Here is a 25,577-nt window from a genome sequence, read left to right as displayed (position 1 = left end):
AAATGCAATGACATGTTTGGAGTTGAAAGTTTGTCTCAATTTGTCCTGCAGACTTTATCAAAAACTGTATTCAGTTGTTTTGTTTGTGGTAAGTTGGCAACGAAAGAAACAAAACCAAGAAAGGAATAATCCTTAGAAGTCCGGGTTTGAATCATTTTCAGTTTTTTTTTTCGAGACAGGGTTTCTCTGTGGTTTTGGTTCCTGTCCTGGAACTAGCTCTGTAGACCAGGCTGGTCTCGAACTCACAGAGATCCGCCTGCCTCTGCCTCCCGAGTGCTGGGATTAAAGGCGTGAGCCACCATCGCCCGGCTCATTTTCAGTTTTGAGTTAAAAATTTCTGTCACTGAATCAAGGATACTTGTCAGCTTCCATAGTCATGTCTCTCCATAATCAATGCCCCAGTGTTCTCAGTCTCCTTCATGAAGTCACATCTGCCCTTTTGGTCTGAAGATTTGGCAGAGGTTAAGGGGCTCTCTGGTGGTTGGCTGCTTTGCTTTTCTGATCTTCACCTTGAACCCCATTATCTGTCTCTGATATGTGCTACAGGCTGTTATCCAAATAAATGTGCTCTTTTCCTTAGAGATTTTAGTATATCATGAGGCTCATATTCTCTGGTCTTGTTGAGTTAGTGTTCTGTCTACCCCTTATATTTGTATGGATGTGTCTTTCCTTAGTTTATGGAAGATTTCTTTTATGATCTTATTGCAGATCTTGTGTATGGCATTGCCTGGGATATTTTCCTCATCTGTGCCAGTAATTTGAAGGTTTCGTCTTTTTACACTCTCTTATAATTCCTATCTTTCCTTCCTGCAGATTTTTTATTCTTATTATTATTTCATATTCTTAGCTTATTTTATCTAGATCTTCAATTTTATCTGTGAGTTCTGACATCCTATCTTCTGCTAGATTCATTCTCTTGTAAGTCTTTTCTCTTTGAATTACTGGGCTTTTCAATTCCATTTCCGTTCCTACTAGAGTTCTCTTCAGTATTTCCATTTATTGAATTCCAGCTTCAAATGATGGACTATCTTTGTCATTTCTATCATTCTTATGTTTTTATTTTCTTTGTCATGAGCCAGGCATTTATCTTCCTTGTGTGCATTGTCTTTAATGGCATTGAGATGTGTCTTCATGTCCTCCTTAGACTTTTTTTTTTTGTAGTCTTTGATGAAGTTAATGATTGTACCTTGAAATCTGTGTCTTGGTTTGTTCGTCTCTTGGTAAACATTTCTACAGAATGTGCAATGTTTGGGGGACGAAGTCAGCTTGGTCTCTCATTTTCCCCGTGAGAGGTAGGCATGTGGTCTGTAGGAGAAAACCACAGGCACACCCTCGCAGTCAGGCTACCTGTGGCAAACTTAAATGTTGTTTTCCTAGGTTTGTGTGTCTGACTTCGCAGCAGTTTCCTTTATTCTTCTGTTATAAAGCAGCTCTACCTTCTTCTGACACACATGCTTCAGTTTTCTTTATATTCATTTTTCTGTGGTGTTGGGGTCACCAAAAGGAGGCTAGAAATGAATTTCTATAATTTGTGTGAATTTTAGCAAAGTCATAAAAGTAAAATAATCAGGGAATTGTGGGATACTATTCAGCTGCATAAGGATGTCATATAGTTCACGTCTAAGAGATTGTCTGAGCCTCTGGAACTGGAGTTACAGACAATTTTGAGCAACCATGTGACTTCTGGGAATCAAGACGAGGTGCTTTGAAAGAACAGTCAATCCTTGTAATTACTGAGCCATCTCTCTACCCCATCATACTGATTCATAGATCCACATACTCTCCATTTTATGGTTCTTTAAAGTATAATGTCCATGGGAGTTTCTAGAATCTTCTGCCGCCCCCCCCCCTTTGTTTAAAGATGAGTTCCATATACCATCACAGTACTGCATCAGACTTATTTCAGGGACATTGCTTACCTATATCAGAAGCATTTCTAGCTCTCCTCTGATTCTTAATGACTTTTAGATTATGCAGAGGCATATGATTCTTCATGGTATTTGTGCTATTACTGACAGTTTTAATAAATGCAATGTATGGTATTCATTTATTGTTCTTTATTTCAGGATATGCTGTCATTCTGGGATGTGGCCATTTATTTCTCTGCAGAGGAGTGGGAATGTCTGGGTCCAGCTCAGTGGAATTTGTACAGGGATGTGATATTGGAGATTTACAACAATCTTGTGTTCGTGGGTGAGGATCTCTTCTGTGATAAATTCTTGATGACTATCCCCATGAAACGTGCTACCTTTGTAGACTGTCGGGTGGGATTTGTGCTTACAACAGTGACTGGTAGTGTTAAAAATTCAATCGCGTGAGCAGGTGCGTACATGTTAAAGAGAACTTCACACTCCTCAGTTTTAATAGTTGTCCTTGTAACTAAGGGCCAAGAACCTCAAGACATTCAAATCCTAAATTCCTCTGAAGCAGTCCGATGTGCCCGTTATATAACACATGAAGATTGTTTATTGTGTCTTCTCATTCCCTCTGGACAGTCCTGGGGAGGACACGTGATTCCCAGGAGAACACACTAACAGTGGTGTTCCCTTTTCACACAATCAGGTCTTGCTTCATCAAAGCCATACCTGGTGACATTTCTGGAGCAAAAACAAGAGCCTTCAGACATGAAGAGACAAGCAGCTGCCGCCACACAGCCAGGTGTGTAGGGATGAGGGGTCAGGGAGCAGAGTGGGAGGCCAGTGGTCCAGCAGAAATCTGGGCTTTATCCTTAGAACTGAGAAACGAGGTTTCGGTGGAAATCATTTTTTAGGGATCTCCCTTTCTGTCCTTTGCTTTCTGTGGAGGACATGTCTCAGATGTTTTCCCACACTTTATTTTTCTCCTCCTATGAGATTAACTTGTGTTTACAGTGATTCCAAAGCTGTGTCATTTCTTAGTGAACTGATTTTTTATAATATGATTGTCTTGGGTATTTATTTTCCTCATAAAATATTCATTAATCTTCCTATCTTAAATCTTTGGAATATGTTATTTAATATTGTAATGACAGTCATCTAGTTATCCAATGTAACTTTCATGCCTTTCAAAACAAAATTCTGCATTAGAATATGTATAAATTAGGTATATAATGTGTGTACATTATAACATATAATTATAATGTATATAACATGTACATATAATTTATATACACAAATTATGTATAAATGTGTTTTCCACATGGAAATACTTTTCCATAGGGAAATGCAATTATAATAATGAGTAATTGTTTTGTTTTTAAAAATAAGCATGGTAAAAATAGAGAATTTTGCTCGGCTTTCATTCATTTTTCATCCTTTACTCATCAGGCAATGAACAATACCCAGTCAAAGAATGTGGTAAAACCTTTCATTGGAACTCACAACTTCCTAACCACCAGAGGATACATTTAAGAATGAAGCCCTATACGTGTGAAGAATGTGGCAAGTCTTTTTGTTTCCCATCATTACTTTCTATACACAAGAGAATTCATACAGGAGAGAAACCCTACAAGTGTGAAGTGTGTGGCAAAGCCTTTCATTCTCCATCATTATTTTCCATGCATAAGAGGATCCATACAGGAGAGAAACGCTACAAGTGTGAAGTGTGTGGCAAGGCCTTCCATTGTCCATCATTACTTTCTGTACACAAGAACATTCATACAGGAGAGAAACCCTATAAATGTGACGTATGTGGCAAGGCCTTCCATGCTCCATCAGTACTTTCTAGACACAGAAGAATCCATACAGGGGGAAAACCCTATAAATGTGAAGTGTGTGACAAGGCCTTCCATTGTCCATCAGTACTTTCTGACCACAAGAACATTCATACAGGAGAGAAACCCTACAAATGTGACATATGTGGCAAGGCCTTCCATGCTCCACCATTACTTTCTGCACACAAGAGAATTCATACAGGAGAAAAACCTTACAAGTGCGAACTGTGTGGCAAGGCCTTCCATACCCCATCGTTGCGTTCTGTACATAAGAGAATTCATACAGGGAAGAAACCCTACAAGTGTGAAGTATGTGGTGAGGTCTTTAGTACCCCCTGGCAAATATCTAGTCACTTGGTAATGCATTATGGAGAGAAACCATACAGATGTGAGGAGTGTGGAAAAGCCTTCTCTACAAAGTCATACCTAACTAAGCACAAATTACTTCACAGTATGCAGAAACTTTACAGATGTGAAGAATGTGGCAAACAGCTCAACAGTTCTCGAAGTCTTCAAGAACATCAAAGAATTCATTCTGGAGAGAAACCCTACAAGTGTAAAGAATGTGGCAAAGACTTCAGAACATACACAGCACGTTCTAGACATCGGACCGTTCATATCGGAGAGAAATGTTACAAGTGTGAAGAATGTGGCAAAACGTTTTACCAGTCTTCCGGTCTAAAGCAACACCAAAGAAATCACCTGTGAGAGAAAGACACTGGTGTGAAGAATGTGCCAGGACTTTGAGACTTACAAAGAACTTTTGAAACTCCCGAAATCCACATTGGAGAGAAATGTCCCAAGTGTGAAAATTGTTGCCAGCCCTGTAGTAAGCTTTCTAGTATTTCTCAACAAAAGGTAGTTCAACTGTAGTCAAGAGCAAAGATTTTAAGGTGTTCATTAAATGTTTTACACTTCTTCAGACCACAAAACATATGAATTTTTTCATTCCGAATAGAAGCCCTAAGGATAGGAATGTGGTAAAGTTTCATAATATTTCAGACCATACCCAGCACAAAGAATACAGAGTGGAAGGCAGCCACGCTCATGTAAAGAATGTAATGAATTTTTCCTTGATTGAATGATTTCTTTCTGACCACCGTTGAATTTATCCTGAGGAGAAGCACCACAACTGTGAAGGATGTACCAATGTCTTTGAAGGCACCTTACAAAAAAAGAGGAAGTTCTGAAGCTTAGCAACATGCCTATGATTGTGAAGAGTCATCATCCGGCCCTTACGGTACAAGAGTCTCTGCAAATGTAGACTATGCCCAGGCATTTAGCTGTTCCTCATGCCTGTTTCCATGTCATAGAGTACTTAGAGGTATAGTGTACTACAAATGCTAAGACTATGACAAGGCCTTTATCTGACTTTCCTATCAGAAGTGTCCTCTGAGGCTTTATACCAGTAAGAAACTCGACATACCCTAAAGTAGGAGAAAGTCTTCAATAATATTACTATCATCAACACAAAAGTCTATACATCCAAATCATTTGGAAACTTCTCATGTAATATTTTAACCATCAGCACCAAAGGGTCTTCACTGATGAGATGTTCTACAAATGCAGATTTCCTTCTGCTCTCAACGTTATACAGACAAGCAATACCTGATGGAGCCTCAGTTGAGGGAATCTCTGAATCTGACTGACTGTTGGGCGTGTCTTTGGGTCATTTTCATGAATTCAAATTGACATAAGAGACTCTAGACCACTAGATGATGGTAGTGCACTTTGTGGGTGCCACTCTTAGTGAGCTGGTCGTGTGTGTGTGTGTGTAAGAAGATAGTGGCATTTCTCCATGGTTTCTGTTTCACCTACTGTCTCTATATTTCATCTGTGTCCCCTGGCCCTGGCTTCCATGGAAGATGAAATGTAGACAGTGAAATTGAAATAACCTCTTTTCTCCCCCTGAGTAATTGTGGGTCATGGTGTTGATCACATCAAAAGAAATAAAACTAAGTAAACAATATGGGAAGACTTTCTACTCTTCTTTATACACTAGTTATCATCAGAGCCTTCATACTTGAGATAATATCACAAGGCTTTGAGGTTTCTTCAACATTAATTCTACACTAAAGCATTCATAGTGTAGAAATTCTCTACTGATACAAAGAATATTATAAAAATTTTATTTGTTTCTATCAGGATTCAAATACCATAAAGGGCAAACTGTAGAGGAATCCTATGAAAAGAAAGGAAACTCAAATCTAAACTCACTGTCAGTGCATGGTGGAAGTAGTCAGTTTTTATCTTCTAGGAACTCACAGTTAAGAAACTGCCTTGAGTCTCAGATTAGCTATGGAACGGAATCTTTTCTACTCTAGAAATTGTTAAATACTTTGTGAATCTTTCAAATTGGATTTTACTTGGTAAATAAAATGACCTAATACTGGGGAGAAGTGCCCATGCACACACATATTGGAAGCCTATCCATGCTCAGAAATTCTTAAGAAAGTCTTAAGGTTGCTGACAATGCCTTCACTGCGGCACTAGGGAGGAAGACAGAGCAGACAGGACCTCATTCTAGACAGACTTGTCAATCAAATGTCCAGGTAGAAGCCCTGCTTGTTGAATCTAGTTTCTCTAAGTTGAGGAAGTTGTGCTGAGTCGGAGTAAAACATAGTGTGGAATAAAGGAATTGACTATGAACTTCACAGTCTTCATTCACATGAAGTCTATAATGAAAACATGAAATCTTCCTTGTGACGGGGTTTGTGTCTTTGTCTCAAGCATGAAATGCACCGAAATCTTCCAAAGAAGAGATGGATATTCTCAGTACTCCATGATTCCATGTAGCTTCTTCACAACAGTGAGTGCAATCCATGGTCCTAAGAATGTATTTCTGACACCTTGGTATTCGAGGAGGAATCATCGCAGTGTTCTGCTTAGCACAAATGAGGGAAGGCAGAGTGGACACAAAAATTAAATTAGACAAACAAATGGGTGAAAGTGTGGAAACAGAATTTACAGAAAAGTGGAAAGATCTTTAGATGGATTCTGGAAGTTCATTGCAAGTAAACATCAGAGATTGGTAATTTTCACTTCGTTCAATGATTTTTAACCATCTCCGTGGCCCTGACCGATGTCCTTCACTGCGTGGATTCCAGAGTTCATATGAACCCTATGCCAGCCCTGGAGTCTGATCCACGTCTGGGTCACACTGGGTGTCAACACAGGAGGACAAGGATTATTTATTTTTGTTACTGGGTATTAAACCAAAGCCACCTTCATTATAGTCAAGTGGCATAGCCCTTACCCCTAAGCTAGCCCTGATCATTCTCTACCGTGTGTTTAGATAAAACACATCTATAAATTGTCCTTGTTAGCCTTGTTTTCTGAGTCTTCTGTCTTAAGCACCTGAGACGCTATATGAGCGGCAGGATTACCAAGGATGGTTTCAAAAAGCATCTTGTAGAGATGATGCTTAGTCCTACATTAGCTTCCTGCTTCCTTATTTTTAGTAAAACAGACCAATGTTAGTTTTCACGCTGTAGTTGATCCCACACTAAGTAGACCTGAGCTTTAAACTCACAGGTATTAGCGGAAATAACTAGGAAACGTGGTAAACCATTATTGGAAAAAGGCTCGGCTCACAAGCTAACACCGTGTGCTGAGAACGCAGGACTAAAACAGCCTGATCCACCGTGACTGTCCCTGTGCTCAAGCCTCTTTCCTTACAACTTCATGCAAACAAAACTTGGCAGGAACCCAGTCACTGAACAAATCACCTTCTGGGAGGGCATAGAGGAAGTCCTTCGCGCTGACTTATGGGAAATATAGTCCAGACCACTATGACGACACCAGAAGGTTCTGTGGATACAGAACTTCCGCGTGCTCTTAGCTTCTCCCCAAAGTTAGGCACGCGTCCTGCTCAGCGCTGGGCTTGGATCTCTGACATGGAGGTTGGTGCAGGGTGCAGCGCCGTCCTGCAGATCTGAGGGACTGTGCAAGTTGGCGGGTTCGACATGGAGGGAGCTGACTTGGGCTGCTTAGCGGGGAGGCGGGAGAAGCTGACCTGGAGACGCTGTGCTGACTTAGGCTGGCCCACTGAACCTGGGTGCGGGTTTGAGAGGGGAGAGAGGGCGCCACGCCAAAGCCATGTTCTGTGAGTGTCCAGTCTCCTAGGACGCCCCTGCTGCCCGAGCCCACCTGTGCTTCTGGGTCTGGAATACAGGTCTCATGTAGCCTAGGATCACTTTGAATTTGCTATGAAGCAGAGGATGACTTTGAACTCTGGGTTTCCTGACTCTTTCTTGAAATTCAGAGATGACAGGATGAGCCACAGAATAGGCTTAATTCGAAATATCTATAAATGTCCGAGGCCTGTAGGTTATACGGGAGCATGCTGCTCTACCATTCTAAGGAAGTTGTTTTTATGTAGAAAGCAGTGAGCATTTCCCACTTTGTATAATGTTACTATTTTCCCTACAGATTCACCTTAACTGAGAAGTGGCCATTATTTTAAATATAGTTGGGAAATCACTGAAAATTCCAGTGGCAAGGACAAGGTGATTTGAAGCCCATGTTTCCCAAGAGTAAACATCAATGTCACAAGCCAGTCTCCAGCACACTTGGTTTGACTGAAGATGGCAATATATGTAAGAGTCCATGAAACAGGGAAAGGAACTGGGCAGGAAAATTGTCAGAAAGAAGCTGTGCTGTGCCTGTTTGTGAGTGAAAAACTCTTGTGGAATTTCAGTACTGTGGAGAGACTGGCATGTTGCAGGTTCAGAGAATTCCCTGCTTTGGGCTGGTTTTACCATTCAGAAACAGTCATTCCTTGCATCAGCCTATGATGGAAAAAAACAGTTTGTGACAATAGATGAAAGAAACTTTTAGAATTGTCACCCCATCATAGTACATGACCAATAGAGTACCCACCAATGCACTTTAAAATTGCCTTGACCATTGGCATTCTTTGTTCTGTAAACCCATGAAACTGCTTCCCCTTTGGAGCATGGAATTTGGGGTACCCTAAATTTGTGTTCCCAGGGCATGGTCACTCAAATGGCTTCAGATTAAACTGTCTCTTTTCCCCTTTAAGATGAGAGCTGAGGGCTGGAGAGATAGCTCAGTGGTTAAGAGCACTGTCTGCTCTTCCAAAGGTCCTGAGTTCAATTCCCAGCAACCACATGGTGGCTCACAACCATCTGTAATGAGGTCTGGTGCCCTCTTCTGGCCTGCAAGCATACACAGAGAAAGAATATTGTATACATAATAAATAATAAAAATTAAAAAAAATAGATACCAAAGAAAATATTTTTGAAAACCTATTTTCTATTCCATTGGGAAAATGTAAAGAACATCACTTAAATGTGTTCCTTGTAGATAGCAGAAAAAAAATGATTTTGTTTCTTTTTTATTGTTTTTTTTTAGTATTACATTTTCCCCCTTTCCTTTCTTCCTCCCCTCTCCCCTTCCACCCTCTTTTTAAATTGTTTATCTGTTTTTGATTTAATTGCGGTATGTGGTACCTATCCAGAAAATTGTCCACTTCCTGTAACTTTTCCAATTTTGTAGAGTACAGGTGTTTGAAGTATGACCTGATGATTTTTCTGGATTTCCTGTGTGTCTGTTATGCCTCCCTTTTCTTTTCTAATTTGTTCATTTGCATATTTTCTTTCTTTTGGATAATGGTTAGTCTATTTTGTTGATTTTTCTCAAAGAACCAACTTTTTTTCTCATTCATTTTTTGTATTGTTTTCTTGTTTCTATGTCATTGATTTCAACCCTCAATTTGATTATTTCCTGTCATCTACTTGTCCTAGGTGAGTTGCCCTTGAATTTGGAGCATAGATGTTCAGAATTCAGACTTCATCTTGATGGATTTTTCCTATGATGTGTATTAAATATATAATTAAAAATTAATAGTCATTTATGGTAGTCAAACTTGTCATGTTAGGTTTTCTAGATAAACAGAAATGTATTTCTGTTATATAATAATCTTCAACTCTTAAAAGACCTACAGAATATGGAATTTAAAAGGTTTTAAGAACTTAGACTTTTCTCAACAGTGAGACTTGTCAGCTTCTGGCAGAACCAATTACTTCAGAGAGGTTGATGGGCATTGAAGCAACTTGATATGCAAATATGTAGCTGCAACCACTTATTAAAGACAGATCTAGATATAAAACAAGTCTCTAAATGAGTTACAGTTTCACAATGTCCATAGGCTTAAGAAAGAAGCAAAAAGGGATATAGACAGCCATAGAAAACAGTAAGTAGTTTTAAAATGATAAAGAGAAAAGTAAAGTAATATAAAAAAATAAGCCAGGGAAGATGAGAAATACATAAAGAATCTAAATCCTATATGTTGTGTTAATTTTGAATTTTTTGAATGCTGATGACTGAACAACAGCAGCTGAGAGACATGAGATTGTGACGTTAGTTAAATTAAACCAGTCCAAATACATTAGGAATGTCTTTTAATGGAAGTAAAAAATGTATTGCTTTTGGGAAAGAGATTGTGCTTTTGTTTCTAAGGAAATTAAATGCTGTGGGTTCATTTAAGGTTGATAGAGATCAGGTTTGATCAGGGAAGAGCCCCTGAAAATCCTGGCTACAGATATAAAGAAATAAACCTAGAAAAACTACAGGGTGGGTGATAAATATTTTACCTACTCAACATAAAATAAAAACATTATCTTCGGCTGGCTTGTGTACAGTGCACAGTCCATACTTGTGTTAATGTAGACATGTATATTACTTTTGAAAGTATGTATGTGTGTTTTCAGCGCAAAGGGACCGGATGCCAATGAAAACAGGTGACCCAGTTGATTTAACGATTCAGGGCACCTCTGATGCAGTTTCCTCAGAGTTCTGCATGCAGAACAGTTTCAAGACTGCTGTCTGCGATAAGCCAGCCTCACAAAGTAATCTAGCCAGGACTCCAGATAAGCCTTGTGCTTTCCCATTGCACAGAGACTGGGTAACATATGCTATTGCTGGTTTTTCCAGCAGTTTGTCAGTATCTTCATTTTTTCAGGTTACCTAAAAAGATGCCTTTGCCCATAGACAACAGAAAGCCATATGCTCTAGAGAATATAACACCCACATTGCCAAGTGGTTGGGTGGGCAGTTTTTGGTCATTTGGTGGGTTATGGAGGTTTTGGAGGACTATAGGGATATAGAATATAAAGACAACTATTAACCTCAAATATTTTGCATTGTCATGAATTTTGGTACGTTGATGCAAATTTAAAACTATTTTTGGTATACTATATATTCAAGTTTCTATTCTTGTTCGGGGCATTGTGCTTATGCAGCTCATCCACAAATATGATGTACACTTAAGACATGCAGGCTACTAGTTAGTCCCCTATGACAATCAAACTTGGAGTCATGGTAGGTATGCTTTCAAGTTTAAACAGATACATTTTAGATAGATAGGTGATCATCAACATTTCAAAGACCTATGGAATATAGCATTTAAGATGTTTAATAACCTGAGACTTTTCAGGACAGTGAGAAAACATTTGCTTCTGGCAGCACCAGCTTACTTCAGAGAAGATTAATGGGCACTGGAGAAATTCTATATGGAGTTGGCTTTCATTTGGGCAGGAAACTGTGCTTACCTCGACCGCTGACAGTATGCTGTCCTAATTCATCAAGCACAGAAAGGAAAATGATTGCTGAACTTTGACAAAACAAGGCAGGACATTGCAATAAAACTTCCGTTTCATAGAAAAGTTTGACAGATGTTCTAAATCTGTAGGCTGGAGACAGATGTCCCAGTATTACAGAGGAAGTTGTGGTGAATGTCTGCCATTTCTATATGTTTAGAAGTGGTTTGCAATACGCTTATGGTTTACTCAGGTAATATTATATCCTTCTGGGGTCTTTTTTGAAGTTGAACACTGGGTAATTATAGTTATAATTTTTCTTATATATGATAGCAGGTAAAGTGGGTACAAATTTTAGACTCACCAAGAGAGGATTAATAATGTAGTACTTTCTCGGAATTTGCCAGATATAAATGGACTGGATATGGTAAATGTAATCCTTCCTTGATAATTTTTCTTCTTTTATATAGTTTTTCTTTGTTAAAGTTAAAACCCTTCTGTTTATTTAGACAAAATGGGGAAATGTGTAGACTTTTACAACTAGGCAAAGATGTGTTCCTTTTGTTTATGCCGTGGATTATTACTTAAACTGTGTAAAGGTGTGTTCCTTTTGTTTATGCCGTGGATTATTACTTAAACTGTGTGAAGGTGTGTTACTTTTGTTTATGCTGTATTTGCTTAATTATGGGAAGGTGTGTCGGTTTTATTTGATCTTGCCTAGCTAAGGCACCTGATTGTCCTCATAGAAAGTTGAGTGGCCAATAACTAGGCAAAGGGAGGATAGGTGAGGCTGAAGGGCAGAGAAAATATTAGGAGAAATCTAGTCTCTGCGGGAGGAAGGAGGAGAAGGAGGAAGAGGAGAGAATGAGGGAAATGTCTGAGACAAAAAGGAAGGCCGCTGCCAACCAGTCAGATATAGAGAAGCAGTGAAAGTAAGAGATACAGAAGCCGTTAGGGCAAAGGTAGATAAAAAGAAACAGGGTAATTTAAGTTAAGAGAGATAAATAGAACAGTACCTAAGCTAGGCTGATCATTCAAAACTAATAATAATTCTCTGTGTCATGATTTGGGAGGTGGTTGGCAGCCTAAGAAAGGCTGGTGCAGTTTTTAATGGCATTGAGGTGTTTCTTCATGTCTTTTAAAAGCTTTGTAGTCTTTAATGAAGTTTATGTAATTCTTAAAATCTGTGTCTTGGTCTTCATCTAAGTAATTGCAATTGCTAAACATTTCCATAGAACTCGTTATGTTCTGAGGGGAGATGCTGGCTTGATTTCTCATTAGTCTATTTTTTCTGTGAGAACTAGATATGTCGTCTGTAGTAAAGAGAAATGCAGGTACATCCTCACAGTCAGCCTAACTGCAGCAAAATTAGACGTTATTTTGTCGGGCCTGTGAGTCTCACTTTGTTCGCAACATGCTCCTTTATTCTTTTTAATTATGAAACAACTGTATATTTTTAGCATTAATGTTTCATTTTTCTTTCTATTCCTTTTCTTGTGGTGTGGGGCCATCTAAATGGCATTGGACATGAACTTCTACAATGTATGAATTTTAACAAAATCATAAAAGTAAAATAATCGTGGAAATGCAGTAAGCAGAACCCCTCCACGACCTTGGCATCAGCTCCTGCCTCCAGGTTCCTGTCCATACTTCCTTTACTGATGAATAGTGCTATGGAAGTGTAAATCCAATAAACCCTCTCCTCCAAAATTTGATTATTAGTCATGGAGTTTCATTGCTGGAATAGAAACCCTAACTGAGGCACATCTCCATAGTTGATTCACTATATATACATCCAAAGTCATTATCTGATCTTTTGGAATTGGAGTTACAGACAGTTGTGAGCAGCCACATGGCTTTTGGTAATCAAACCCAAATCTTCCTTTGGAGAATCAGCCAGTCCTGGAAATTGCTGAGCCATCTCTCTAGCCCCAACACACTGTTTTATAGATATTTCTCTTTCTATTTTATGATTCTTAAAAGTGTAATATTCATGGGAGTTTCTAGGTTATTCTGCTGTACTTTTCTTAATGATGAGTCCTGTGTAACATCATAGTACTATATCTGAAGCATTTTAGGGACATTACTCTACCTATGTCTGAAGTACTTCTATCTCCTCTCACTCTAGGTTACTAGTAGATTTGTATCAAGAAGCATCTGATGTTTTTTGTTATTTAAACTCTTACCATCTTAATCAACACAATATACATTTTCACTCTTTTTACTTTATTTCAGGATATGCTGTCGTTCTGGGATGTGGTCATTTATTTCTCTGCAGAGGAGTGGGAATGCCTGGACCCTACCCAATGGAAATTGTACAAGGATGTGATTTTGGAGAATTAGAACAACTTTGTATTCTTGGGTGAGGATCATCTCCATGGTGTCTTCAGCATGAGACCACCTCCCTTTGTGCAAATATCTCATGGGAGCTTGTGATTCCAACAATGACGTTCATTCATAGTGCTACTCGGGAAAATTAAGGTTTTTCATGTATCTTAGAACTATTTCATGTCTTCTTGTGTTCGTCATGCCCCTCCACCTTTGACATGCACTCTTTATATCAATGCTGTAGCACGAGCAGGGGTGATGCATGTTAAAGTTTCTGTCACACGCTTCAGTGTTATTATTTTTCCTTGTAACTCAGGGACATGAAGCTCAGGACCTGCAAACCCTAAATTCCTCCTAAGCATTTCTAATGTGGCCCTAAGGAATCTCATGAAAAAATAATTCTTTATAATCCTTGATTAGTTTTTCTCATTTTTATACACAGTTCTGGAGAGGACATGTGATCCCCAGGAGAACCCACTAACAATGATGTTCCCTTTTCCCAAAATCAGGTCTTGCATCCTGTAAGCCATTCCTGGTGACATTTGTGGAGCAACGACAAGAACCTTCTGATGTGAAGAAACAAGCAGCAGTGGCTGCCGTGCAAGCAGGTGTGTAGAAATGAGGGGACAGTGGAAATTCAGAGACCCGGTGGAACACGAGCCTTTCTCTGAGCATTAGTGCACAATGTTCTGGTGGAAATCACTATTAAGGATCTCTTTCTGTCAAATGGTGATATCTGTCAGATGTGTCAGGTGATCTAAGGCTCATTCAGTGACAGTCAAACACTGCCATTTCTAAAGGAACTTTAACTTGGATATGTATTATCTTCATAAGATGTGCATAAAACTCCTATCTTGAATCCTTGAAATGTATTTTTAATATTATTATGGACAGGCTTCTTCTGCAACTTAACTCTGATAACTTCAAAGACCAAATCTCTATATATTAAAAGTATACACACACACACACACACACACATATATACACACTTTGGAAATACCTAAATATACTCTCTCATATATATACACATGCATGCATATACACATGTGTATATACATATGTATATATGCACATACGTATGTCATATATGTGTGTGATATACACATATGTATATGTATATACAAGAGAGTGTATACATATACAATATGTATGCATACATATATATATATATGAGAGAGTATATTTAGGTATTTTCAAAGTTTGACTACTTTGTTTTTATATAATCATAAGATTTCTATATTTGTTTAAGGGACTGATTTCCATTAGGATAATTAGACAAAAAGGGGAAATTTAGTGGCATTTCATTTGTATTTTAACAAATAAAGGTTTAAGATTTTTTAATTGTTGATTATATGTGTTCCTTACATGATTGACTTCCATTAATATTCCTTTGTTTACATGTTATATGTTGTTGTGATCTTCTTCCTTCAGTGGAAAGTTACATGATTTACAGCTATCATATGTTATAAATTAGACTCCGTTAAAAACAGGTATAGAAAGTTGAATATAGCTTATCATTTACACAGGATAATGCAAGTGTGAATAAATATTTCTATTTTTGTAAATGAGCACTGTAAATATAAAGGATGTTTCTCTCCTTTCATTTATTTCTCAACTTTTACTCACCAGGGAAAAAATGTTATACATGCAAAGCGTGTGGCAAATCCTTTGATTGGAAATCAAAATTTAGTAAGCATCAGAGAATTCATTTAAGAGTGAAACCCTACAAGTGTGAAGAATGTGCTAAGGCCTTTCGTGTTCCAGCATTACTAAGGAAACATAAGAGAGTTCATACAGGAGAGAAACCATACAAGTGTGAATTATGTAATAAGGCCTTCCATGGTCCGTCATTACTTAATAAACACAAGAGAATTCATACAAAGGAGAAACCCTTCAATTGTCAAGTAAATGGTAAGGCCTTTCATTTTTTGACAGTACTTTCAGAACACAAGAAAATTTATACAGCACAGAAACCCTACCAATGTGAAGTATGTGACAAGGCCTTCCGTTTTCCATCATTACTTTCTGAACACAAGAGAATTCATACAGGAGAGAAACCCTACAAGTGTGAAGTATGTAATAAGGCCTTCCATGCTCCATCATTACTTTCTGTACACAGGAGAATTCATACAGAAGAGAAACCCTGTAAGTGTGAAGTGTGTGGCAAGGCCTTCCATGTTCCATCATCACTCTCTAAGCACAAAGTAACCCATACTGGAGTGAAACCCTACAAGTGTGAAGTGTGTGACAAGGCCTTCCATTATCCTTCAGTACTTTCTAAGCATAAGAGAATTCATGCAGGAGAAAAGCCATACAAGTGTGAAGTTTGTGAAAATGCCTTCCGCTTCCCATCATTACTTTCTGTGCACAAGAGAATTCATACTGGAGAAAAACCTTACAGGTGTGAAGTGTGTGCCAAGGATTTCCATTGTCCATCATTGCTTTCTAAGCACAAGCGAGTTCACACAGGAGAGAAACCCTACCAGTGTGAAGTGTGTGGCAAGGCCTTCCACTGTCCATCATCACTTTCTGAACACCAAAGAATTTATACAGGAGAGAAACCCCACAATTGTGAAGTGTGTGGTGCGGCTTTTAGGACTTCCCGGATTCTTTCTACTCACTTGATAATACATTCTGGAGAGAAACCCCACAAGTGTGAAGAATGTGGAAAAGCCTTTTCTACAAAATCATACTTATGTCAGCACAGATTAACTCACAATGCAGAAAACCCTTACAAATGTACAGTATGTGGCAAAGGGCTCAACAACATGAAAAACTTTAGGGATCATCAAAGAATGAATTCATTTGTGAGAGAAACCACACGAGTGTGAAGAACGTGCTGAGATATTCTGTACTCACCAAGAACTTTTGAAATACCTGATAATTCTTACTGGACATTAATGCCACAAGTGAGAAAAATGTTACAAACCCTTTAGTAGGCTGACCAGTATTTCTCAACACATGGTAGTTCATACTGAGGTGAAGTAGTACAAGTCTTAAAATGTTCATAAAGTATTTTACTTCTTGATATCATAAAAGATATAAAAAACTTTCATTCTGAATAGAAGCCCTCTTTGTGTGGGAAATGTGGTAAGGTCTTTATCGCCACCAAAAATATTTGTTGATAAGAAGATTTGCAGATACTTATGTCCTATTTTGCTTCTGATAAAGCTTACACAGATAAACAACATGACTGGAACTCCCTGACCCATGGGCATGCTCTGGGGCATTACCATGAATACTAACTGATGTAGATGAATCTAGACCACGAGATGATGCCAGTGCACGTTGGATGTGCCACGCCTGGACAGGTGGTCCAGGCGTGTGAGATTGCTGACGAATGCCAAGTCAGAGAGAGGATAACAGGAAACAGCATTCTGCCATGGTTTCTGTTTTCCCTGCTGCCCTACATTTCTGCTGTGTTCTTCTGCCCTGGCTTCTAAGAATGATGAAGTGCGATCCGGATCACTCCCTGTGTAGCTGCTTATCTTGGCTTTTATCACAGCAACAGAAACCGCGATGAGGAAAGAATGTGGCAAGGTTCTCCACTCCTCTTCTTTATGCCATAGTTATCATCAGAGCCTCTCTCCTTGGGACAATGTCACACGGCTCCGAGCTTTGTTCAGCTTTAGCTCTACATTAGAGTAATCGCATTGGAAAAAGCTCCACCGTTCCACAAATATGGTAAAGTGTTTCTTGATTTTTTTTTATTGTCAGTTGAACACCATAGTGTAGAGGAATCCTGTTAAAGCAAAAGGAACTGTAAATAGATGAAACATGAGAAAATGAAATTAATTATGAGAAAATCATATTTAAGAGAAACTACTGTAAACTCCAGCAAAAGGTTATTTGACACACCTTCATATCAAGAATTTTTTTGTTGGGAAAACCTACAGATACAAATCATGTGGAACACATTTAGTTTAAACTCAATTTTTGTTAACCACAAGTGAATTCATATTATGTAGAAACCTTGTACATATGACTCCGGCAATAACTTTTAACTTTGTCCAACAAATACACTTTGTAAGACTAAATGAGGTTATATCAGAAAACATTTATAAAAGCAAAGAATATAGCAAAGTATTTTATCCTTCATTAGATAATAATCAATTGAAGGAAATTAGTGTATAAGAGAAATCCTGTTAATATGGAGTGTTAAAAATTGGGATCTATTGCTTGAGATTATTGTGACATCATTGTTTGATTGCTGGAAAAAATACAAGTAATGGATGCTGGAATCATGCAGTTTGCTCAAGACTGTGGCGATCCATTTCTTATATAAACAAAATTATTACGTTGACCAAGATATTGGGGAGCCAGTTATATGATGGAGGGAAGACCAGGATCTGCTAAGGAAACCTACAGGCAATGAGGAGCATGCATGGGAGGCAGGCTGTGTCTTCCTGGTGAAGCTGGAGGAGTGGGGCCACACTGAGTCCTTTGACGTCAACACCAGTGCTGCCGAAGTCCCAAAAAGTGGAGCCATCTGATTGTGTATTTGTCCTTGTCGACATGGGGCTAATCTTTCTGTGCTGTGTTCTGGTTATTCTGATTCAGAATAGCATGTTTGTTCTGTGTCAGTGTGTGGTGGAAGTAGTCGCTTGGTTTTTAGATTGCAGGAGCTAATGGGTAAGAGTTCTTCTTGCATCTCACATTAGATATGTACTGGAGTCTTTTAATCCTTCAAGTTATGAAACACTGTGGGATTTTCAATTTGGATTCCATTTTACTTATGGGTAAATATATAAATTGATTATATTAATAATTTATATTAATATAAATATTAATATATTAAATCTACGATATATAAAACATATAAGCCACCTTGCGGCTTGTGGGGTAGCTCAGGAATGGGGAATGTGGATGGAGCTCCAGGACAGGATGGGGCAGCTGACTGCCTGCGCCTGAAGCTGGGCTTCTCTAGCGACCACATGGCTGCTGTCATTTCTCAGGACATCCAGAACAAGCTGGGTTTCTGGGCCCTCGTGGTTTGAGTTGACAAACGTCCATTAAGGGCTTAGTTTCCAGGACAGAGAGCTCTGCGAGGGAGATAGGTGTATTGGCTGTTAGGTTCTTTTTCTTGGATTGGGTTCTAACGATTATGGCGGCCTCGCTTTGAATCGGTACACCCCAGTGGCTTGAATCCTAACCTAACACTCCCTTACCATTCTGACTGTGCGTCTTCCAAGCAGTCAGTCACTCGGCACTGCAGAGTGAAAAGTACTAGGATACAAGTACGTCACCCGTTCCTTCAGAGACTGTAGTGTTCCAAGAGTGGACCCGTTTCCTAAGGGAGAGATGAGTTGGTGTAATGTACGTGTGGGTGTAGGGATTGGTTGTGAGGAGGAAATGTAGGCCTGCACACCTGGCAGGGTGTCTACATTGCTCTGTAGTTACACACTTTGTTCTGTTTACCTGTGTCCTGCAATGTGTGCATTGTCTAACACCAACTCTGAGTGTGGCCTCCAAGTTCCAGAGCTCCCTGGAAGTTCTCCTGGGAGAGTCCCGAGTGTTTTTCCTGTGTCATAAAGATCAAAAGATAAACTTGAGCTCCAGTTCACTTGGGGATCCTGTGGGTTGGACGTAGTAGGTTCCTCGCCCTGTCTTTTCTGCCGTTTTGTATTTTGACACATTTCAGTCAAACCAAATGTTTCTGTGCTGGAGATTGGCTTATGAAATTAAAGTTGACTCATAACAAACATGGACTTCAAACCATGTTATCTTAAATACAAGTATTTTCTAGGGATTATGTAACTATCAGTGAAATAGACATTTTCTAGTTAATGTCACTAATCTGTAGGCAAATAACAGCTTTGTGTTTTACATGATTTATAGTACAGTGCCTTCTGCATGAAGCCTCTTCTCTTCCTGTGTGAAAATGATGCAGCAGCATGTGCTCTTATAACTCACAGACACAGAGTGCAAACCAACCACACCTGTGGCTGAAGGCGACCCGAAGGCGAATCTGGGGCGTTCGCATCCTCTCTGTACTAGGGAGGCGCAGGCAGGAAATCATGAGTGCAAAGTCACCGTCTACTTCAGACCAGTCTCAAAGCCATCCAATTTAAATTGACACTGTACCCCCAATGTTTACACATATTTAATAATACAATAAATTATTTTTTCATCGTATCACGTCTCTTAATACCAGATAACTGACAGAAATCAATCCAATGGACTTTTTTTCTGAGTTTATGAACTTCTCCATCGCTTGAGAATTTATATCAACTGTTTCTGACACATAGTTTAGGTCTTTATTCTTTCTTCTTTTTATGTTTTTATTGTGCTATACAATTTTCTCACTCGCCTCCCTTCCTCTCCTCTCCCCTTCTACCCTCTACCATAACCCCCACACTCCCAATTTACTCAGATCTTGTCTTTTTCTCCTTCCTATGTAGATCCATTTACATGTCTCTTAGGGTCCTCTTTGTTGTCTAGGTTCTCTGGGGTTCTGGACTTTATTCTGGCTTTTCTTAAATTTATTTATAAATGCCACTTATGAGTGAGTACATATTTGTCTTCCTGGGTCTGGGTTACCTCATTCAATATGATTTTACCTACATCCATCCACTTGCCTGCAATTTTCAAGATGTCATTTTTTTTCTGTGATCAACTCCAGGAATGTTTACTGCATGGACTTTGTTGTTGTTGTTGTTCACATTCTTTTTTTTTTAATTTACTTACTTATTTATTGTTTCCAATGTTCTGCATGCATATGCCCGTGCAGGCCAGAAGAGGGCACCAGAGCTCATTACAGATGGTTGTGGGCCATTGTGTGGTTGCTGGGAATTGAACTCAGAACCTCTGGAAGACCAGTCAGTGCTCTTAACTGCTGAGTCATCTCTCCAGCCCTAATGTATGGGCTTTGAAAGCACAATGGTGGCATCCTATGTTTGTCTATCTGGTGGTACAGCTTACAGTTTACCACATACTCACTTCTGCAAGGACATGTACACAAAGATCCACAGTCCATAGCTGGGAACCTATAAAGGCTCTGAACTGTTGGGAGCAGTGACACCCCAGATCCTGAATTTCTTGTAAACAACTTGTTTTCCCCTGATCTGAGTGCCTACAGCTGCTCTGAGCACGAGACCTTCAGGAGTTCCTGATGGCAGGAGAGTGGTTTCTGGTGGGTTTGGCTGGGGCGTGGCTATCACTATTTAATCTGCCCCTGAACACAATAAGGGGGCATTCTTGGGAAATTCAAGGATGAACCGTGTTTCTGTTTGTCTGTGTGTATTTTAACCTCCAGTCCCCTTTCCCGAAGCTCGGTAACTGGGGTCTAGAGCACCGAATGCAGACACGGGGGGGGGGGGCAGATATCGGCTATTGAAGGTTCCCCACCGAGATATCAGGAACTAGGGAACGCTGAGAGGTCGTCCTCAGAAGGTGAGGGTGGATTGGGGTATATCTTAATCCTGAAATCCTAAGCTTGGTTTGGCAGCAAGTGGAAGTCAACCGAGAAAGAGGGGTAAACGAACAGGGTTGTCCCAGGCCGGAGGGGACCTATGTATTGGGAAAAGATAGAACGTATGTAGCTCAAAGAGATGAATGTGTACAGATGTGTGATATGTTGATTGTGTTGTCTTTTGTGTTCTGGACTGGAGAAAGACATTTGATTCTAGGAACTGCTAAGAAAGGTATCTTGACTTTAAAATATGGGCTTAAAAATTTGAAGTTTTGGAAAGGAGGTTCTGTTGTTGTCGCCAGAGACGATGAGAGCCTAAGGATTTATTTGATACTCATGTGGTTCGAATCCCTGAGACCTCCTGAAATGTTGCAGTGGAGTATGAGCTGCTGTGGAGTGTGAGCTGAGGAGCTGAGATGCGTGCAAACCCCGGGACTTGCCTCGAGGACCAACCAGGCAAGAACGCTAGGCCCGCTTCCAGCGCGAACCTCAGGGTGCAGAAGCCCGTTGGCCTCGACCTCTGTCCCAGCCCGGGGCAACCGGCTGGGACCAGGATCTGCCCCACCCCGCCAGGGTCGGGGCCGCGGCTCTGCCCCGTCTCGCCTCCACCTTCCAGCTCGGTGGGGAGGTGGCGCCTCAGCCTCTCCCCCGTTGCGGCGACCTGCATCCGAGCGGCTGGAAAATGGCAGTAAATTGTAGTAAATACCCCTAAGAATGCAGCATCCCCGCTCAGCAGGAAGTAGCCAGACAGATCGACAACGCCCAAATTCCCTAAAAGATAATTTAAGTGGGGCCCCTTCAGTGGTTGCTGAGCAGCAAGCCTGCTTTCCTGAGTTCCTCTCCACTTCATGCACCAGTTTGGACCCAGAACGTAATGCAGCTGGGGCTAGAAGGCAGCTGGAGCAGAGCTTTGCTAGGTGGCTGTGGTGGAAGGCACATTGCCTCAGCCCAGTCGGTGCCTAGCCTGGCGGATGCCACAGCAGTGCCAGGAGTATCAGCAAACGCAACAACAAGTGCTGGAGCTGAGACAAGCTGGAGCACAGACCCCATAAGGAAAAGGCAGTGGCAGTTCCAGGCTCTGCACGCTGAAGAGTCTGCCGCAGAGCGAATTTAAATCTAGAGACTGCCCTATTGTAGGAGCAGGTGGACCTATGGCTGGTACAACAAATGTCTTGTTCATTATTTCATTTGTATGACATCTGTTAATATTGCTAATGCTTCTAATGTGGTGAAACAACTCAATAGTTACTTGAATAACCCTTGAAATGTTACAATTAGCACTCCAGATTGTAACTGTTTAGCCAAAGGGTTGGTAGTATACCATAGCTCAAATGGGAGGCTGGGTCCAGTGGTGATTGGGGACCCTACTGCTGGCAATCTTAACGCCTGTTGCCATGGGCATTCATCTTTGAATCCTGTGTAAGATCAGACAACCCATGAGAATGCAGCTTATGGTCACTTAGCAGAAGCAGGATCAGCTGGGCTGCTAGGGAAGCCAAAGAGGTGCACGAGCGAGAAGGTGTCTTCCATGCACTCAGCTGACAAGAATGAATGTGCCACTGGGGTATGGCAGCTGGGGTATATTATTTAGGGCACTGCTGAAGGAGCAGTGGTTTCTGACTGCTCCTGGGGTCATGGCAAAGCCACTCCTAAAAGTCGCGAGTCTGAAATGGTCACACACCTCTGTTCACTTGAGGGGACGAGGGTGTGTGGGAAATAGTATGAGGAACCAACAGTCTCTGGGATACTTGAATCTGCCTGTCTTACAGGCTTAAGTTGCTCTCTTGTGTTCCCTAAAAACCAGTGTTCTCCTGAGGAGATGCGGTCACTCTCTCCTGAGTACAGGTTCAATAGAGTGCTGGCCAAAGTGAATCTAGGTGCAGCAGAGACCAAAAGGCTGTGTGGACAGGAGGGTCTTCTGTTTTATAAAAAAATTTAGGGGGGAGATGTTGGGAGCAGTGAGACCCCAGATCCTGAATTTCTTGTAAACAACTTGTTTTCCCCTGATCTTATTGCCTACAGCTGCTCTGAGCACGAGACCTTCAGGAGTTCCTGATGGCAGGAGTGTGGTTTCTGGTGTGTTTGGTTGGGGTGTGGCTATCTCTATATAATCTGCCCCTGAACACAATAAGGGGGCATTTTTGGAACTCAAGGATGACCCGTGTCTGTCTCTCTGTGTGTGTCTGTGTATTTTAACCTCCAGCCCCCTTTCCCGAAGCTCGGTAACTGGGGTCTAGAGCACTGAATGCAGACTTGGGGGCTAGGTGCGCGGCACTGAACTATATACTCGCAGGCTCGTGCGTACCAGCAGTGCCTCTTCCAGAAAGACATTTTCATTTTATCTAGAAGTTTACTCTGGGTCTTATTGCAGAACACAAATTCCCTCAAGTGCTTCTTTCTTGCCGTTGACTTTTTCCATAATCTTTTCTTACAGCCAGCCTTTCTCCTTAGCCAAAGGCCAGAATGAAGACGAAGGAACCAATGCACAACTGATTTTACTGTCTTTCTCTTGCCTTTCCGCATGCTGCAGTATGTTAGAGTTCTGACCGGTGGCTTCAGGACACTCGAAACCCAAGTGGCCACTCTCTTAAGGACTGTTGCAGTATGCCCTTGCGTCAGGTTTCTGACAGATGTGGTAAGTCTTAGAGCTGAGGAAACAACTGGTGTCTGAATATGTCTAAAATGAATAGTGCACAATAGAATTAAGACAGGCATTCTTGGCATAGTTCTAATTGGTTGAAGATGCCAAAACATTCAGGGGCTGTAATATTCCTGAAGCAGCTCTCACTGCACCCGTGAAGATGGATGTTGTCAGGGGTTTCTGTGCTATAGCCATTCAGTCCCAAAGACACAGAGGTCTACATCAATTATAAACCAATTGGCCTAGTATCTCGGGCTCTTATTAACCCTTTCTTACATCGTACATTAACACATTATTCTTGCATGTGCTGGCCATGTGGCTCGGTACCTTACTCGGTGAGGCAGTCACATCTTGTTTCCTCTGCTCTGAGTCTCGACTGCAGACTGTGCTTCCCTCTTCCCAGCATTCTTGTTGCCCCGCCTTTACTTCCTGCCTGGTTGCCCTGCCTATACTTCATGCCTGGCTACTCGTCAATCAGCATTTTATTAAAAGTCACAGGATAAATGACCATTGCCCCACAGCAGGCAGAAGCCACCATCTTGACTGTAGCCACCCGACTATGGTGGCTGCAGTTGGTGTCATTATTCTGTAGGCTGTCATTTTATCTTGTTGACATGCCCTTTGCTTTACAGAAGCTTCTCGGTTTCAGAGGTCCCATTTATTAATCGTTTCTCTCAGTGTCTGTGCTACTGAGGTTATATTTAGGAAGTAGTCTCCTGTGCCAAAACATTCAAGGCTACTTCCCACTTCCCCTTCTATGAGGTTCAGTGTGGTTGGTTTTATGTTGAGGTCTTTGATGCATTTGAGTTTTGTGCATGGTAATAGATATGAATCTATGTTCATTCTTCTGCATTTTGATATCCAGTTATGCCAGCACCATTTGTTAAATAGGCTTTCTTTTTTCCATTTTTTAATTTTTAGTTTCTTAGTAAAAAATGAGGTGTTCCTAGGTGCATGGATTGATATCCGGGACTTTGATTTGATTCCATTGGTCCTTCTGTTTTTATGCCAAGACTAGGCTGCTTTCATTACTGTAGCTTTGTAGTAGAGCTTGAAGTTAGGGGTGGTGATGCCTCCAGAAATTCCTTTATTGTACAGGATTGCTTAGACTATCCAGGTTTTTGTTTTTCCACATGAAGTTGAATCTTGTTCTTTCGAGGTCTGTGAAGAATTTTTTGCTGGGATTTTGATGGGCATTGCAATGAATCTATAGATTTGCTTTTGGTAAGATTGCCATTTTATTGTGTTTATTCTACCTAACCAAGAGCGTGGGAGATCTTCCCATTTTCTGATATCATTTTCAATTTCTTTCTTCATATATTTAAAGTTCTCATCATACATGTCTTCCACTTGTTTGGTTAGAGTTACTCCAAGATATTTTCTGTTATTTGTGACTATTGTGAAGGGTGATGTTTCTCTAATTTCTTTCTCAGCCTGTTTATCATCTGTATAAAAGAGGACTGTTTTTTTTTTTTTTTTAATCTGTGTCCTGCTATATTACTGAAGATGTTTACGAGTTGTAGGAGTTCCCTGGTAGAATTTTTGGGGTCATTTATTTAAACTATCATATGATCATAAAAATTGAGTTTTACTTTTCTGATTTGTATCCCATTAATCTCCTTTTATTGTCTTATTGCCCTAGCTAGAACCTCAAATATTATATTGAATAGATATGGAGAGAACGGACAACTTTGTCTTGTTCCTAGTTTCAGTGGGATTGCTTTGACTTTCTCTTTTGCATCATGATATTATTAGAAACTTATGGGACCAGGGAATGGGATGTGGTAGTTTGAATGTAATTAGGCCCTATAATCTGTGGTACTATTAGGTGTGGCTTTATTGGAGTAGATATGACCTTGCTGGATGATCTGGTCACTGTGGGGGTGAGGTTTGAAGTCTGTTTGAGCTTCACTCAGTGTGACTGTCATTTGACTTCCTGTTGCC

The 25,577-nt window shown here is 40.4% G+C and overlaps 2 pseudogenes; one reads left to right on the top strand and one right to left on the bottom strand.

Moving 5' to 3' along the window:
- The window catches only part of LOC126503229 (zinc finger protein 728-like), a 47,557-nt pseudogene extending 27,631 nt beyond the window's left edge, over window positions 1-19,926 (top strand).
- On the bottom strand, window positions 18,777-23,828 carry LOC126503228 (39S ribosomal protein L35, mitochondrial-like; annotated as a pseudogene).
- Between the last annotated feature and the right edge of the window lie 1,749 nt (window positions 23,829-25,577).

Source organism: Alexandromys fortis, unplaced genomic scaffold, assembly GCF_014885135.2.
Source record: "Alexandromys fortis isolate MF-2015 unplaced genomic scaffold, M_Fortis_MF-2015_v1.1 scaffold_52, whole genome shotgun sequence".
Lineage (NCBI taxonomy): Eukaryota > Metazoa > Chordata > Mammalia > Rodentia > Cricetidae > Alexandromys > Alexandromys fortis.
The sequence above is the reverse complement of the archived record's forward strand: the minus strand, read 5'-3'. Positions and strand labels throughout refer to the sequence as shown.